This window comes from Gymnodraco acuticeps, unplaced genomic scaffold (genome assembly GCF_902827175.1).
Source record: "Gymnodraco acuticeps unplaced genomic scaffold, fGymAcu1.1, whole genome shotgun sequence".
NCBI lineage: Eukaryota > Metazoa > Chordata > Actinopteri > Perciformes > Bathydraconidae > Gymnodraco > Gymnodraco acuticeps.
In genome coordinates, this window is record NW_022992351.1 from 8,955,334 (window position 1) to 8,970,179 (window position 14,846).

Genomic DNA, 14,846 nt, shown 5'->3' on the forward strand with positions numbered 1-14,846 from the left:
AAAGGAGGGTCTGTGCTTCTACTGCGGGCAGCGCGGACATCCACAAGCGGCTTGTCCGGTAAAAGAGGAGGCTCCCCAATAAAGAGGAGTACGTTGGTGAGCCGGATCTCTTCCTCTGACTTTCCTCCTCGCACCCTGACCCGCATCCAGGTAAACATCAGAGACAATGTGGTTACTCATGGTGCACTCATTGACTCAGGGGCAGACGAAAGTCTGATGGATTGGGGTTTAGTTAAAAAACTGGACATAAAAACTAAACCTCTACCCCAGCCTCTTGAAGCGAGTGCTCTCGATGGGCGGCTGTTGTTTAAAGTGACTCACCAAACAGAGCATTTAGAAATAAGATGTGGTGATAACCATCACGAGACAATGTAATTTCACTTTTTTAATTCAGCCCAACATCCACTCATTTTGGGGTTTCCCTGGTTGAAACTTCATAACCCTCACATTGATTGGCAATCTGGGAGGGTGGAGGGGTGGGGAAAGAATTGCAGAGATCACTGTGTTAAGCAGGTAGCGGAGATTGACAGAAGAGGTAACACTGGGAGGGTTAGGCAGGGAACTATCCCAGAAATATATTTTCCTGATGCTCTTTCAGTCCCTTCCTGCTACCACGATTTAAGTGAAGTATTCAGTAAATCCAAGGCTCTGACTCTTCCACCTCACCGCCCCTATGACTGTGCTATCGACCTGATTGCTGGGTCTACAATTCCTAAGGGTCGACTATATGCTATTTCAGGACCTGAGAAAGAGGCCATGAAGGACTATATTGATGCCTCCCTCAAAACAGGCCTTATTCGCCCTTCCTCATCACCAGCAGGAGCGGGGTTTTTTTTTGTTGGGAAAAAGGATGGGTCTCTTAGGCCCTGTATTGACTACTCGCATCTCAATGACATTACGGTTAAAAACCGGTACCCCCTTCCTCTCATCTCGTCAGCCTTCGAACAGCTTCAGGGAGCCAAGGTTTTCACCAAGTTAGACCTGCGTAATGCTTATCATTTAGTCAGGATCAGGGAGGGTGATGAATGGAAGACGGGTTTCAACACCCCTTCAGGCCACTATGAATACCGTGTAATGCCATTTGGATTATCAAACGCTCCTGTTGTGTTCCAGGCTATGATCAACGACGTGTTGAGGGAGTTTCTGAACCGTTTCGTTTTTGTATATCTGGACGACATTCTGATCTACTCCCCTGACCTTGACACCCATAAACAACATGTCCGCCAGGTTCTACAAGAGCTGCTCAAGAATAGGTTGTTTGTCAAAGCAGAAAAATGCGAATTCCATGTAGAGACAGTCACTTTCTTGGGCTTCATCATTTCGCCAGGTCAGGTTAGGATGGACCCAGAGAAGGTTAGCGCAGTAGCTTGTTGGCCTACCCCTGACTCTCGTAAGAAAGTGCAGCAGTTTTTAGGCTTTTCAAATTTTTACAGACGTTTTGTGCGGAGGTTCAGTGCTATTGCAGCCCCTCTTCATGTCCTCACGTCCCCTCAAGTGCCTTTTTTGTGGTCTCCTCAGGCTGAGGAGGCTTTTTCTCGGCTTAAAGGAATGTTCACCTCTGCTCCCATACTCACCTTGCCGGACACCACTCGTCAGTTTGTGGTAGAAGTGGATGCCTCCAACGAAGGGGTGGGAGCGGTCCTCTCCCAGCGACTACAGAAGGACAACAAACTTCACCCCTGCGCCTTACTGTCCAGGAAGCTCTCCCCAGCAGAGAGAAATTACGACGTGGGAAACCGTGAGTTGCTGGCCGTGAAGCTGGCACTGGAAGAGTGGAGGCATTGGTTGGAGGGAGCCGAGCATCCTTTCGTGGTTTGGACCGATCACAAAAACTTGGAATGTATAAGAAAGGCCAAAAGACTGAACTCCCGCCAGGCTAGGTGGACCTTGTTTTTCAACCGTTTTGACTTTGTTCTTTCCTTCAGGCCGGGGTCTCAGAATGTCAAGCCTGGCGCTCTGTCCCGTCTGTTTGACCCTGTGCCTGCAGTCAAGGAGCCGGAACCCATCATCCCATTAAACCGGGTGGTAGGAGCGCTGACTTAGTCAGTAGAGAAGGAGGTAATATGAGCCAATGCTGGAGCTCCTGCACCAAGGGGTTGCCCGCCTAACCGGCTTTTCGTTCAGGAGGCCGAGCGACCACAGGTGATCCACTGGGCTCACACTTCGCTGCTCACCTGTCACCCTGGAGTCAAGAGAACTATGTTCATCATAAAACAACGTTTCTGGTGGACATCCATGGAGAAGGAGGTGAAGGAGTATGTGGAGGCGTGCCCTGTCTGCGCTCGAAATAAGACCTCTTCCAGGGCGCGAATAGGACTATTACAACCACTCCCTATTCCCAACAGACCCTGGTCAGAGATCTCCATGGACTTCGTCACTGGCCTGCCCCTCTCTAGAGGTAAAACCACAGTTCTTACGGTAGTGGACCGTTTTTCTAAAATGACACATTTCATTGCTTTGCCCAAGATGCCCTCAGCGAAGGAAACGGCTGAGGTCATGATGCATAATGTGTTTCGGCTTCATGGTTTCCCAAAGGATATTGTCTCCGACCAGGGCCCCTAGTTTGTGTCACGCTTCTGGAAGGAGTTCTGCCGCCTCATCGGTGCCACGGTCAGTCTCTCGTCAGGATACCATCCGGAGTCTAACGGCCAGACAGAGCACCTAAATCAAGAACTGGAGACCTGTTTGCGCTGCTTGGTGTCCCAGAATCCATCCTCCTGGAGCGAGCACCTCACCTGGGTTGAGTATGCGCACAACATCCTCCCTACTTCTGCCACGGGCCTGTCCCCATTTCACTGTGTTTATGGCTACCAGCCGCCACTGTTCCCAGCCACGGAGAGGGAGGTCACGGTCCCGTCTGCCCACGCGCTGGTCAGGCGTTGTCGGCGCGTGTGGGCTGCGGCTAGGAAGATCCTCTGCAGGAATTCACAACTGGTGAAAAGAGCAGCAGACCGAAAACGCCGACCAGCTCCTGTATACCAGCCAGGCCAAAAAGTCTGGCTTTCTACACGAGACCTTCCCCTCCACGTACTCTCCCGTAAATTGACTCCCCGGTTTGTGGGTCCTTTTCCCGTCACCAAGGTCATCAACCCGGTTTCAGTGAGACTACGGCTTCCCAGGTCCATGAAGGTACATCCCACCTTCCATGTAGGGAAACTAAAACCCTTGAAGGAGAGCGCTATGGTTCCCACCGCCAAACCCCCCCCGCCCCCCGGATGATTGATGGAGGTCCGGTTTACACCGTCAAGAAGATATTGGCTAGTCGGAAAAGGGGTAGAGGGCGACAGCTACTGGTTGACTGGAAGGGTTATGGTCCTGAGGAGCGGATATGGATTCCTTCCCGCTTCGTCATAGATAAAAGCCTCATTGAGGATTTTGACCGCCTCAACTCAGAGGAGCCTGGGCCGTCAGGAGCCGTCCCTAGAAGGGGGGGGTACTGTCATGTCTAGGAAACTAATAGTGAAAGTGTATTCTTTATGTTAGTTTTGTCATGTCCCTTTGCCCTGTGCTTTATGTTTATTCCCTTAATTAATCATCCCTCTCATTTCAGGCCTCCACGCTCCCCGCCCCCTTCTGTCTCCTGCGTCCTTGATTGTTTTCCCCGCCCTGATTGTTTCCACCTGTGTCCCCTTTACCTGTGTATATATTGTGGTAGCTTCCTCCTGTTCATTGTCAGTTCGTTGTCTTACTATGACCCACGTTCCTGATTACCTCACGGACTTCCCACGGATCTACCTCATTGATCACTTGCTAGTTTTCCTCGAAAGAGTATATTTGTTTTCCTTGTTTTGATTACTGTGCAAAATTCCAGTAAAGTCTTTATTTTTTGAGAACACTATCTGTGTCGTGCAATTGAGTTCATGCCTCAGAGTCTCTCCTTGACAGTTTTCACCCCGTCAAATTGATTTTGAGCCCCGACTACGAGTTTCTTTTTCTTGTTTAGTCGTGGGCCCCAGTGGGTGCGGAAACCTTTTTTTGTCAAGAATGTATTGCAAAATTGTATTCATGTAATGGATGTACAGCCTCAAAATATTGTGTAGATGTATACTTCTTTCCAGCCCATGTATGCTGAACTGCAGGAAAAGAATAAAAATATAAAGTTCATCAAAGATTTGCCTGAATCATTTCAAGATGAATCTCTATTTCCTCCTGATCAAAGTCATTTGATTATATTGGACGATGTTATATTTCAGGCCTCGGAGCATCCTGAAGTAGTCAGACTTTTCACCCAATACCGTCATCACAGAAATATGAGTGTTATCATGCTTACCCAAAATGTTTTTCATCAGGGGAAAAACAGTCGTACCATTAGTTTGAATACTAATTACATGGTCTTGTTTTAAAAAAAACAGAGACAGATTACAGATGAACATACTTGCTCAACAAATACACCCGGGTAATAAATCATTTTTCCTACAAAGTTTTGAAGACGCTACAACGGAACCTCACGGTTATTTAATCGTAGACATGACCCCCAGCTGTCCAGACATCTACAGACTTAGATCGGGGGCACTACCTAATCAGTGGCCAGTTGTTTATGTACCAAAAACGAAAACTTAAAACAGTATGTCGGCCCGTTTAAAAAGAAACATGCCTATGCTGAAGGCTTTGTGTAACGCAAAGGCATCGAGGCGCAAGGATATTCTCAAGAACTGCTCCACGGATTTTCTTCAATCACTCTGTGAGCTGTCTCTAAATCTTTTAAAGGGTAACATTCCACTATCAGGCGCTCAGTATAAGAAGCTCAAGAAACAAAAGACCATTTTCAAACTCTTGGCCGATAAAAAGACTAACTTAAAAACTAAATTCACGGCCTTAAGAAAACAATCTGGAGGTTTTATTTTGCCGCTGCTTGGTGCTGTGACAGTGCTGGAATTGGGCCGGTACGCACCGGTACGCAGTACCGGCACTTCTGGTTCTGACCCATGGAGTACCGGCACTTCTTGCTCAGTACCGGCATGCTGGCGGTACTCCGGTACTCATGCACCGTGCCAGTACTCAAAACTCTCCCGCCGTTCTTATTATACATCCATATATATATATACAGCCGCCCGGTACTCAGTAGATGCGTCATGAGGTGCCGAACGGACATTCTCATCGCTTTAACCGCTGGAGTTTCACAGCGGCTGTCAGCTGTTTACTCCTGTCATTCAAACAGAAGGTGCTGGAGAGGGGGCGGGGTTTATCTTCTCCATGTAAATACTGTGGTGGAAACGACTATGTCAAAATTAACCTATTTGACCGTGATTTAATAGTAATACACGTTTCAAAATAATAATAATAATGCCGAAGTAACAACATACTGAAAACTGTTAGTAAAACCATGTTTTAATGCTTTACAATTTACATACCTAGATGCACGTGTGTTGTGTTTATGCAGTGCAACTCCCACCCAGTGGGTGGCTATGTAGAGTGATAGAACAGAGCAGGCACGCCCCCGAGAGAAGGAAAGCAAGTCACGTCACAAATTAGCATTTCTAAAATGTTAGCGTGGATTAATAAAAGTGCAAAAAGACAGCGGTTGTCGCCGGAAGAAACTTCAAATACAGAGAATGCTGTGCCTGTGTTGGAAATTGTGTCTGATGGGGAGCTTTCTTTGGTTGATCCTCCTGCTCCAAGTTCTAGTGCATTAGCATTAGCACTAGCTCCGCCGCCTCCTCCAGAGCCTCTAACGTTAGCTGCTGCTGGCGCAACTGCCACCACCAACACCGGGCAAAGCGATGCACCTGACTGCTGGACAACGGACCAGGTGCAATATTTTTGCAAGACCAATGCATGGCTCCTTCTTAAAGATAAGAAGCTAGGATGTCGGATATGCAGAGATGTCAAATCTTTGGGAATACACACTGGACAAGGACTGAAACTGTCAACTGAATGGGGTGAGTGTGCAGTGTCTCATTTCGGTGTTGACAAGGGCAAACAACAAGCTAGCCTGAGAAAAAAAATCAAAGAACATAAAGAATCACAAGCCCATGTAAAAGCTGCTGACATCCTTACATCTGCTTCACGTGAAACTATTCAACATCAAGTGCAGTCTATGCATAAATCTGAATTAGACACCACTATCAGAGTTTTTCGAACGGCATATAAAATTGGCAAACATAGCCGGCCATTCACAGACATGCCAATTGATTTGAATGTACAGAAACTGAATGGGCTGAACGTGGGCAGGGTTTTGCACTCCAATAAAACCTGTGGCGAAATCATCGACCACATAGCTCATGAGCTGAAGAAAAAAATGGCAAAAGACATTACAGAAAACCAAAGAAAACTCTGTGTTTTGGTCGATGAATCTACCACTATTAGTGGTAAAACGATGCTTGTTGTGTGTCTACGCTCAGCATTAGCTGATGCTGAGCCCGAAACGTTTTTTTGGGAGCTGATCGAGTTGGATGGAACAACGGTTGATGACATCACAAAGGCGTTAATGGAGTGTCTTGGAAGAGATTTTAACGAGGACTTTTTAGGTCAGTGTTTCGTTTCTTTTGCATGTGATGGGGCTTCAGTCATGCTAGGGAAGAGAACAGGCGTTGCTACCCAGTTGTGTAGTAAATTCCCAAGCCTGTTTGTGTGGCACTGCTCCAATCATCGTCTAGAGCTGGCAGTTGGGGATGTGGTCAAAGAGGTCTCAGGGCTCAATCATTTCCAGATCTTTTTTGACAAACTCTATTCCTTGTTCCATGCCTCCCCCAAAAATCAGAGGCAGTTAGCGCAGTGTGCGCAAGCAGTCGGACAGCGTCTCCTGGTGATAGGGCGTGTTTTGTCCATCCGCTGGGTGGCTTCAAGTGAAAGGAGCGTCAGAGCAGTCTGGGAAAACTACCGAGTGCTTCATGATCACTTCACAAATGCTGCAAACGACACGAGCAGGGATTCCAGAGACAGAGCAAAGTACAAGGGCCTGGATGATGTGCTCACATCTGCAACGTTTGTCAGCAATCTGGGACTGATGTACGATGCGCTCACAGAGCTCAGCGACCTCTCTCGGCAACTCCAAAAAAGAGAGATGACACTGCCTACAGCAGATAGGCTCTTAACTCGAGAAATACGAGTTTTTGAATCCATGGTCACCATGCCTGGCCCACACATGACTACAGTTCATACAGCTCTAGCTGAGAAGTCCTTCAAGGGTGTTGCCTTGCGTGAGAATGGCAGGCTTGTACAGATTCATGCAGGTCAGTTTTTCCGCAGTATGGTAGAGAATCTGAGACACAGAATGACTTCCACAACCTCCTCTCATGTCAGCACAAGAGAAATCCCATTACATGGCCGGGAGGCCCGGGACAATCAGCTAATCCAGGACATGAAAGTTATCCATCCTGGAAGTTGGCCTGAAGAGGAGTTAGACGTACAGTATGGGGACGTAGAGGTGCTACGTTTGTGCGAAGTGCTGAAAGTGGACAGAAGAGAGACTGTTCAGGGCTTTCGCGAATACAAGGAAACCAGGGCATCCTGTACACCTGCTGCCATGGAACCTCTACTGAAAGCAGTCCGAAACATCGCTGTCTCCACTAGTGAGTGTGAGCGGGCATTCAGCTGCATGAACGATATCCTTACTGCAAAAAGGAATGCTCTCTCTGTCAGCCGACTGTCCAGCCTGGTTTTCATTAAATGTAATGGACCATCACTAGGACAGTTCAATCCGGAACAGTATGTGAGGTCCTGGCTGGCAAAGGGAAGGAGAAGTGCTGATGAAAGAGCCTGTCCAGCTCCAGCCCCTGATACTGATGTCCCCAAGGCCTTCTGGAGCCTTTTCTAACAATGTGAAGTATATTGCAAAGCAGCTCACCCAGTGAGAAGACTTTTGGCATAATGTGCCGATTTGTACAGATCCTGGAGATAGAAGGACTTCAGACCAACCAGGGAGTTATCTGATCAGCTTGGTGTTCAATGTAACTCTTTACCATGGCTCAGACTTTGTTACTTGCAGTTACAGTTTCTCATTTTAGATTGTGCAAATTTTGCATTTGTTTTTACATGTTCTTTGTTCATGCTCTTTATCATTTTTCTGAGTTGGAAAGTTAGATTGCATCATAGTTTACTTTATACATATTTGTATTCTTCAGTGGTGAAGTATATTGCAAAGCAGCTCAGCCATGTGAGAAGACTTTTGGCACTTTTTCGTTTTTCGTTTTCTGAGTTGGAAAGTTAGATTGCATTCAAAATGTACAGAAATACTTAATTTTGTTAAAGCTTTTTATAAAAAATGCTTCTGACCAGAGCTTTGTTTCCTTGTCAGTAATGTTGAACACCACCAGAGGGGCTCTCACCTGAAAGGTCTCTGCTTCATGTGTCTTCAGCAGAAGATCTAGACTTTGATTGCTATATTTTCAGTTAATATTGACCTTACCGAGCTTTAGCCATATCCGCTGCCTATCATAAAAAATGTTAAGTACAGTGAACCTTTCTAAAATATACAGTAGTAAAGAGACAAACCCACCAGCATTATAGTAGCCAAATTCTTGTTTGTGGGCTGTATATATAAAATTGACTTGAAAAAGTTGCTGATTGTAGAGTACTGGCACCTTTTTCATTCCAATTCAAGCACTGGCTGTGATCCCCATTTTAGGACAACTTTTAGGAGGGCTCACTCGATCATGAGTCAAAAGATGTTTTTGTTATCACCTCACCAGTTTAATCAGCTCAATCAGACTGGTGTAACTACCCCCCATAGTAAGGAAACAATGAGAAGCACTGCCGAAATGTTCTGGATGAAAAAATTAGAGCAGTGTTAAACGAAATGAAAAAATATGAAAATACAACACCTTGCTACAGAGATATCTCACCTTACTCAAACAAGACGGGAATGAGGAACGACATATTACTTTAACTCTACCCGAAGACACCGGGTTGGTAAAAGGAGAAGAAAAGGATGGTGCGTGCGATGATAAAATAAAAAACGAGGTACTTCATAATATTCCTGCGCGCAGCCGTAAGAATGCCGAGTACATTATGAGTAAATGAATCACGAGTACAGCTGGATGGACACCCGCGGGGGAATTTGTAGAAAAAGGGGCAGCTGTAAAAGGTTCACACATGTTAGATTTATTTAAACATTTATCCTGTTCGTATAAAACAAATGCCCGGGAACCTGAAGGCTGGCGGGGTTTTTTAAATAGTCTGAATGAGCTCAACATTCCTTTATCAGCTTTTCAAAACCTGCACGCTCGTGAACAATATCGTATAATCAAAGAGGGAGAGCCAAATGGAGAAAATATACCCAAAAAAAGAAGAAGGATTACTAAATCATCTCCTACGACCCCCCGATGGGGGGTGGCAGGGGGGCCAGACACCACAGAGGAGGGAGAACCTCTGAGTGCCCTGCTTAAGAAGAAAAGGATAATGCAAGACAGAATATTAAGTCCAAGATGGTTACATTTAACCCCTTAAAGTTGTATTATATATTTTATTTTCCTAATAAAGACAGAGTCACCTGAATTAATTTTGTCTTCAGACCTTTTTTATTTCTACATTTTATAACAATCTTTAAACATTTGTAGAGAACAAACACTGTGATTAAAATGAGTGTCTTTATGACGTCTCTCACCCCTTTGGTATTTTTTCACAAAATTCGTTACAGCAGAATCATTTGTTACCACATCATCTTGATACAGAGATAACACATTTTCGTAAGACAACCCGGAAGCTCTTTTGCATAGATAAAAAACACAGTGTTGACCACAGGCTGTAGACATGACATTCTGAAGTTGCCGGTTATGGTATAAAATAGTTTTACATTGTTTTTCTAGAAAATGTAGGATGCTTTTCGGGTAATGACTAAAATCGGGGGGAAATCCGAAAGAATCAAAAAAAGTTCCAACCCCTTCCTCTTCCTCTAAAGTCACTGCTAGCCAGTGTTCTCCGGGCATGTGGGAGGGATGGGTGTTTACAATCATGTATACAGGGCATCTAAATAATTGTTTTACTCGGTGTAGCTGATCTGAGGCCCACACCCCACCGAAAGAGTCCCCCACCATGTGACACAGGAGACTGGCCAATTGGTGGTTATTCATGTTTGTAGTCTTCTTAGTAATAATCTACCAACACTTGACGTTTTGAATTAATCTCCAGAATCGAATCAAAACAAGAATACACAATTAACGTGGTCGTTTGGGGTAATGGTACTCTGAACCTCATTTCCAGTCTTAAACTACCGCTTGTAATGGGAGACAGTGCGTCCGCATCTTCAGCAGCAGTTAGATTAAACACAAACAATGAGTATCCTTGTTCGAAATCATCTCTGTCAATACTCAGAGGTAAGTCTTTCATGTGTCTCCCTGTAGCAGTGAACATGTTGTAAAACTCTCTGATTGACGACCCTCGGTTAAATTGAGGTTGGAATGCTTTGGCCGGTACTTGTCTGCCGTCCTGACATAGAGCCAGATATTCCATATCATTATGAAGGAAATTAAAAGGTGAAAGCTCTCTCCTTCCGGTGAAGGCTTCGTGATTTACCATACCCAATACTATGTATTTAGGCATATTACCCAGAAAGAGATTTTCTTGGTTGCATATTCTGGAATTCACAGGGATACTATAGGTTTTTTAATTCACGCGAGATAAAGGGTAGAGGGCATTACCTCTCATCAGAGCCGCAGCATGACCTAAACGCACGGCAGGTGAGATGGTGGCCTTCTTGATAAAAAGTGAAGCCCCCAGTATTTTTATACGGTATGTAGAGTCATTTGCACACATGAGCGTAAAGGCATCGTTAGATCTGGTGAGTTTGATTCTCACATCTACAGCGTTCAGGAGAAGCCTCTCGCTGAAAAATATATCTGTGTGTAGGGCTCCGATCAGATGAAGCTCTCTAGATTCTGCCGTGAATATAGCTCTCTTTACTAGACCCTTTGTCTAGTCCATTGGTCCATTGGCGATCACTACAGAGTCCATAGAACCCGCAGTGTCTTTATAAAATAAGCCGGCAGTGAACTGAGTTTTTAAAGTAGAATCAGAGTAATTCAATAGCGTTTCAATCATAGCTCTGTAAGGATGAGTCGAACTGGATTGAGAAATTAGCCTGTCCCCTAGAATAACGTCGCATTGACTAAAAATGGTATTCAGAGGATAATTAACCAGGGCCACAGGGGCATCAGCTACCAGATTAGTCCCATCGGCGTTGGTTATTTTGATCCTGAGATGCATCAAAGTGTCATTCATATCTAGGTATTTATCCCCATCCCCGGGAATACAAAATTCAATGGGTCCATCCTCCGTAATGGCAGACAATGGAAGGACCTCTGTGTAGTGTTTTTCATCGATAGAAAGCTGGGTCATGGGGGCAGAAAATAAATCCAGCTCTGCCATTCAGCAGATTTGTGATGTAAAAGAGCCATATTTAACACTCTAAAATATATCTCTCCCCAATACGTTCCTTCTCCGAGGGTGTTTTTTCCCTAATGATTTTCTTTTGACTGAGTGCTTTCCTTTTTTAACACCTACCGGAACCCGTTTGCCTGGAGGTCTCTTCCTGGCCCTTCTTGCCAGAACCATCAGACCACCTGCTCCTTCTTGAGATCCGGGGTCTGACTGGCGGCCAAATTTACGGACAGCCTTACTGATAACATCTGATGCAATATTTTTGGCAGCCGATTTCAGATGAGATTTAGCTATGGCGAACCCTTTTCTCACCAGGGGTGCGACAAAACGAAATAATCTGGAAAATATAGAGCCAATGCCTCGCCCGTACATCACTGGGGCACCATAAAAACCCGGCAGGGATCCTCCCACTTGATTTTCATAGTAACTCACAAAACGTTGGGGGTCGTGATGAATCATCGTTTTGTAAAAGATTGCCCCGCTTTTGAAGGTCTGAAATGAAGTTTCACTACACTCTTCCCGTAGGTGAAATTTACTGGTTTGTTCTGATCGTTTTTTATCTCTATCTGTATATTCTCGATGTGCGTTTTTGTTACCGGTAAGTAATATGCATTAAAATACTGAGTTACGGTATCGCCGAATGTTCCTCTTATATCTATAGTTCTCAAGAGAGGAGCAAAAGCGTCACCTACCCGCTGGTGACTGACCACATTACTATAGCAGTACAAGTGAGTTGAGCCTGCATTTATATCCGCTGGGTAGACTGCTGATTTATCGTCAAATGTGTGCCAGTGGTCTGGTTTTATTCCAAGCATATAAGCGACGGGTTTTGGAAAGCGGAAACGATGTTGGCCCCCTCCTAGAAATTCAATTTTCCTGTGAATTGGACTATAGTACAAAGTGACATCAGAGTCAATTTTTCTGAAGCAAGACTCTAGTTCCTCCATGAGCTGAGTTATGCTACTATAGTAACCAGCTCTAAACATATGAAGTTTTAACTTATTAGATATGTCGGGGAGTTTTGGTTTCTTTATCCATTCAAAGTAGGCTACTTCAAAAGGTATATTGTACCAGGTGTGCGGGTATGACATTTCTGTCATGGCGACTTGCCACAAATCATCCAAGTGTAAAGGCTGGGCCAGGTTCACCTGATAACTAGAGCTTGTATTGTTTTGAAATACATCAAGGCTGGCATTGGACGGCAGCGTAATGTAGAACCCTTCATTTATCTCCATGGCTGTAATGAAGGACTGAGCGTTGATTCTGTTTGCTTTTATACATCTTTGATTTCGCCTGCATCAACCCAGCTGTTGAATTTTTCGGGCCAATTATGCCAAGATACAAACATTTGTTTTTTCCCCCTCACCACCCGCCTTTTTAGAATTTTCTCGACTTGAAAAGCCTTGTTCTTGGATATCTTTACTTTTTGTAATTCTTTCTCATAAAAAGTCCCCTTGATCTCTTCTCCATCATAATCTTTGAGTTTGTAAACAGGTGGCTGTCGAGGTATGCCTTCAGACACCGAAAATAACTCGTCCGTATAACTCTGCTCATATTTTTTATCAAATACCCCTCTCAATTTGGATATCCTTACAAGCTCCCCCTCCTTAAAGTTCATTTTGGCAACAGCTTTTTTACAAAGGCTGGAAGGGTTATACAGGTTCCGGAACACTTGAGCCGCATTTTCCTTAGTCACTTGCAATGGTGTCATCTTAATACTTCGGTGATAACTATTATTGTAACTTTCAATTAGTTCAGGTAAGACGTCTATATATCTATGAGTGTTTTTAGCAGTAAAATACCTCCACACAGGGTCGGCTCTAGAACAAATCAAATGGGGGGGCAATCATTTACCAAGGGGGGGGCACACTGCCGTCAACAACCAACACACAAACACCAACGCAACTTCAATTTAAAAAAACATGCTGTAAAGTCTGTTGTCTTTCACACACATTGCAGGGGTGTAGTGCTATTTTATAGCGCACCTATGACTTGTGCATACATGCACGGTTGTGGCACGACCACCAAAACAGAAACATATGGACATAGGCCACCATATAAAAGTGTGCAAATGTATTTAGTATCCTATCCATGTGAACATGTTTTAGGTGGGGGTGGACCTAAGCTCCTCTAAGAGGGTCTGGGGGCATGCTCCCCCGGGAAGATTATTTTTTAAATATTGAAGTTAAATGCATCAATCTGGTGCACTTTGAGAGCAAAATGAAGAGATCTATGGATAGCCTACATCTCTCAACATCCATATGAAACAGAACTGTACACAGATTTACTTTTTCTTTATGGATATTTTACTAATCACTCCCCTTTTAAACTGTATTCTTGTGTCCTATAGTATTTCATACCCGTTTTTCATTTATTCTCTTAAATAACTATATGATCATATAAAGGTAGCCTATTCCTCGCAAATACTTGTTTACATAAATGGTGACCAAACCGTTTGAGACCCACTGAGATAACCTACACTAACGTTAACTATCTAAATACTGAGAGAGTCCTTACCTCATTGAGCTGACGTTATAAGATCCTCTCAGTCTGACAGGAGAGGACTCTCCTCCACCTTGGTGTAGAAACAGCCCTTTATATCCGTTAGCATAGCTAGCTAACCAGATGCTAACAATAACATTCCACGTTACCGCTCGCGCACTCACAAAATGCGCTCGTGCCACACACACAGAGAGCCGAGCTTGAATGAAACACAGAGACCCAGAAGTAGGCTACTTGTACTGTACTGTATATCATATTATTTTCGATGGCTTTACTGTATAATCAGTGTAACAGATTAACAGATTGTCACTGGGCTTTCATCTAAACACACAGCCACGTAATGATAACAACAAAAAAGTCGGGGGTCATTGGTCAAGCAACACACCAATCAGAGAGCAGCAGTGAGCACACCTCAGGCTGTGTTTCATATTTGTATTATTTATTTCTGACGTATTTCACACAAAAAACCTTTAGTGGAAACGTTTTCACTTATATGATTTTTTTTTTTTAAACGGCAAAGTGGCAAGGCTTGCCCACCCTGCGTTGGGGGGGCACAGTGACTCATTTGGGGGGGCATGGCCCGCGAATGACCCCCCATGACGCCGACCCTGCCTCCACATTTTAGTTTTCAGCGTACGATTAAATCTCTCTATCACACATGCCTTCATATCACTGGCGGTTGCATAATGTGCTATACCTCGTTTCTTCAATAAGTTTTGAAAAACTTTGTTAAAGAATTCTTTCCCCGCGTCTGTTTGTATCTTTTTAGGAATCTCACTGTGTGTTAAAATTGTATCAAAGGCTTTGGTAACCTCAATACCCGTCTTCTTCTGTAATGCTTGAGCATAGGCTTTTTTCGAAAATACATCTACGACTGTTAACAAATAATTAAAACCATCATTATATTCGGACAGTGACTGCATATCGCAGAGATCTGCTTGAAATTGTTGTAGCGGTCTGAGTACGAAAACTCTGTTTCTTACAAAATGCACCCGAGCCGGCTTATGTAAAGAATATGCATCCTGCTC